Here is a 4,456-nt window from a genome sequence, read left to right on the forward strand (position 1 = left end):
AATCCTACCTGTTTTCCTAAAGAAAACAGAGTTAACAAAATATGCCTTCTTGGAATACTGACACAATTATGTCTCTATAATAGTTACATTTCAATTAGCAGCCAGTACCTGATTCTCTGACAGTTAAGAGACATAGGGGATTTTGCCTTCAATGCCTGACCAAATAATAAATACCCTATGAGACTCAGATAGAAAACAGCAAAAGGAAAGAAAACTTGAAATAGCTGCAAATTGAATGCAGCTGACTTCCATTTCCTGATGCATACTGTGAACTCTACAACAATCTCCACATGTAACCCCAAGTACCATAAAATCATAGAATGGCTTGGGTTCAACCAGAATACATGTTTTTCTGACTTTTTTCACCCTCATTTCTTCCTGACATATTGCTTTAATACTGTTGACACATTATAAATCAACCTCTGGTGTAATATAATCCTTAAAGCATCATATGCATCATTATGCAGATTCCAGGAATGGTTCCACAGAAAAGCCCAAGGTGAAATTTGCAGATAAAACTTGCTTAAACTTGCCATGTTTCACAATGGACTAGTGAAGGCAGCTGTCCAGATGCCATTTTCCAGCACACCCCATTACAAAGAGGGGCTAGCTTTTGCAAGCAAAGCGTTCACAAAGCACTTGAAAAATACAGTCCCATGTACTCTGATCTCTTCCAAGCTTCTCAGTTCCAGCTCTGCTTTTCAACTGCCACAATTGTCTAACAGGAAAAAAACAAACACACACACAAAAAACAAAAGAGCAAAAACAAGAACAAAAACCACAAACTCATCCTTAAAAAAACAAAACAAAACAGCAAAAAAAAAAACCCCAGTGAGCTGGGAAATAATCTTAACAGCATGGAACCTCCATTGCTCTACCACATTGGTGACTAGCACTGTGGTGGAATGCTAAAGGAAAAATATCCCCACACCCTACATTTAAGTCATGGATGTGCCTGCAATGAGTCTACTAATTCTGACTAGGGCACAACACTGCTACAGCTGTACAGTGGTTACACTACAGTTTAGATTTGGAGGTGTACAGCTGCTTTTCAATAAGAACCTTTAGCACTGGAGATGGAAAAGACCATATTGCAAAGGTACAGAGCCTGGTTAACTTCACAGCAGTACTGCAAAAACCCACTTTAATTTCTACTTGTTACAAAGCAGAAGGAAATGCTTGTGACGGTCAAATTGGGCAGGGACCAGCAACCATAATTAGCCTTTTATAAAGATATTTTTCCCCCATTGGGGTTATGTAATGATTTGGTTTTTTGTTTTATAGCTGAAGGTCTCATGTAAAATTTAATTACCTATGATATTGTGAGATTTTCTTTTTTAAGAGAAAATAATTTGAATTTTTGACCATAATTTTCTGAGCAGCATTTTTTAACCACACCTAGCTAATCAACCTTTGCAGTTCTTTGTGTTTACCCCTAAGGTAAACTCAGCCTGATATTTCCATCAACACCCTTGGTTGAAAGCACATAAGGCATGAATCATAGTTGCTGTGGAATTCTCAACACAATTTCTGGTTTGTGTGACATTATACAACTCTTAGCTGACTTAACTGTGATGATCAGCAAGGCAATAACCAGTTCAGAAAACAAACAAAAAACAACAACCACAATCACAAAATCCACCACCTGGATGCACTGTTGAGCTTATCTGCAAGCATGGATAAAAAAGTGCAATAGTCAAAAACATCGGCATGATTACAAACCCACAAAACTACAAAAAGAAAGATGGGGTTACATATAATTAATAATTCATGTCTTATCTATATAATGTATATTATTTACATAGTAATAATAATAATTTACAAATCTTTTAATTTTTAACAGAACATGTTCCCATATGTTTCCCATATTAATAAACCCAATTCTAACCGATGTATTTTGCCCTGAAATTGAAAAGTCTTTCTGTCGGATACATTTGCAGGAAATAAGTTAGTACCAAATACCATTTCATAGCAAGTCTGCTAAATGCAGCAGTCTACTCTAGCTCAAGGTCTTGTCTTATGATATTTTAAGGTTATAAATGCAGCAAGTGATGCCTTGTTGAGGACGAGATGGAGAGTCATTGCAGTGTCACGTAAGAAGGCACTACTACCTTTAGAGGATTTGAAACATGTGACAAGTATGAAAAAGCACCCAAGTATGTGTGCCAGTGCACAGACTGTACTCCAGCTCCTGCAGTAGATTTTATTCTAAGGGGAAAACAATACAGGCTCCCTTTGCTTGTACGGAGCCTAAGGAGGTATCAGCAGGTTTGTTGAGCCCTGATCACAGAGATGTGAAACAAAAGAACACTTCTTAATTACATTGACATACCTTTGCATAAATCATTTATTCTATCAGTTCATCAGCTTCTACTTTAGATGTCCACCAGTAAGTTAGCTTACCCATTGCCAAGTTTTCCATAGATTTCACAAAACTCTGAAACATTCTTTTCAAGTTCAGCCTCAGTTTATTCCCTAACATACTTGTTCTCACATCACCACTGGCCTTCTAGCTTTATCTCCCTTCTCTAGGTTGCTTTCATGTAGAACAGCCAGGTCCAGTCTCAACTGTTGCCATGACAAGTAAATTAACCTACGGTCATCCAGTGTCCTCTCAAATGGCAGGTTTTCCCTTTCTCATACATACTCCTTCACCCATACATCTGCTATGAGTTAATTTTCCTCAAACATGGGTGACCAGTCAACATAAAACTGTTATATACAAAACCATCTCAGAACTTTGTTTGACAGTATTAGTATTTCCCTTTTTCCACTGGAAATGTTTCAACCTCCATCACCTCTAGATCTCCTTACCTTTTTCAAATCCAAGTCATATCAATACCATTAAACATTGCTTTAAACATTTCTGATTAAACTTTGCTTCCTGTATTTGTTCTTCTTTGTTGATTAAAGTGCCTCAACCAGCAACTGAACACAAACGTGTGATTAAAAGTCTAGCCTGGTGTAATATTTGCCACATTGAAAGCAATACTTCAGTCCCAGTTTAAGATTTCTAGGTGTGGCTCCAGATAAGCCATACCTAGAAATAAACTCTGAAGATTTTGCACAGAACTGTAAAGAAGTAAAGTTTTACGTAACAGCATTGCTTGGCTATGAACAGATTTATTGGAGAAATGGAAAAATTTCTTCAACCATCCTATTCCAAAGTACAGCACCCTTAAGCAAACACTGCAACCTTTTGTTCTGTGCTCCTGCATTTTCCCAGGGAATGCTTTTTCTAGGACACTGAGACCTTTACAAAGACTTCTGTTCCACAGAGCTGGCTTAAACACACTAAACAGCAGGGCACCAGGGGTTTGCCCTCTCTGCTACCCCATCACAAGATTCTGCTCCCTCCTTTGCCCTGGATTTCCTGTTTATCTGCTGCTGTCCTGAGCAACCTAACAAAGAAGGACACCTTTTACCTTCACAGCATTATGGTGCTTGAATTTTAAGTTTCATTCCTCTTGGAATCACTGCAGATATAACAGTCTTACTGTGTTAGGGAAGTGACTAGAGATGCTGTCAGAAGATTTGCTGCCACACAGCAGTTTGCCTTTGACACTGCAAGGGCAGACAAAAAAGCTGATCTTTTCATATGAAGTCCCTGTTTTTTTATGAGAGTATGATATCCTGTTAGCCATTTTATGTTGTTCCTTCACTACTTCAGGATTCAAAAATCCAAAACAGAAATTATTATAAAAATCTTCCGAAGTATTTTCTTTAAAAAATTTAAGAATTGTTTCCTTATACAACAGCATCAACAGCAAGTGAACTTTTACAAGATCTTAGTTGCTAAGCACTTAGCTGAAAAGAAGCTTCAGCTAGAGAAGCTTATCACTCACTTAGAACATGGTCATCATCTGTGGAGGAAAAGAAATCCACATGATTGTGAATGCAAAATGAGCTTTATCCCTGACAATCTAGCAACCCCACAAAAGGAAGACTACTTTATCTGTAATACCTGTTGATGTGAGTACTTGGTCTTGCAGATGCAGGCAGTGTGCTCTTTTTCTAGGGCAATCACAGTTGATTAGATCAGAGGCTGAAGTACCTGGTTAATTCACTCAGTCCACCTTAAAACCCAAAGGTTTTTATAAACTCTTTTAAAAATTATTCTACTGTAGGGACAGTTAAAGCAAGGTGATTGTGATTCCAGTGTGAGTCAACTGAATTTACCAGCACAACTCCCAACTCTTAACTAAGATTGCAAAAACCACAGTTCTTGACCTTGAAAACTTTGTCACTTTTATCAGTTTAAATGGGTTTTCCACATTTTTAAGATTCTTTAGGAAGTAACTGGTATTATCTTGCTCATCCTCCCCTTGATTGGGTGGTCTGTAGTAAACAGTAAATAATGAGGTTTTCTTTCTTGGCTCAGCCCCTGATTTTCACCCACAAGCTATCAACATAGTTGCCTCTGACAAGTGTACTTAGGAAAAACTGTGAAGAGCAC

Source organism: Corvus brachyrhynchos, unplaced genomic scaffold, assembly GCF_000691975.1.
Source record: "Corvus brachyrhynchos isolate BGI_N302 unplaced genomic scaffold, ASM69197v1 scaffold115, whole genome shotgun sequence".
In the NCBI taxonomy this organism is placed as follows: Eukaryota; Metazoa; Chordata; class Aves; order Passeriformes; family Corvidae; genus Corvus; species Corvus brachyrhynchos.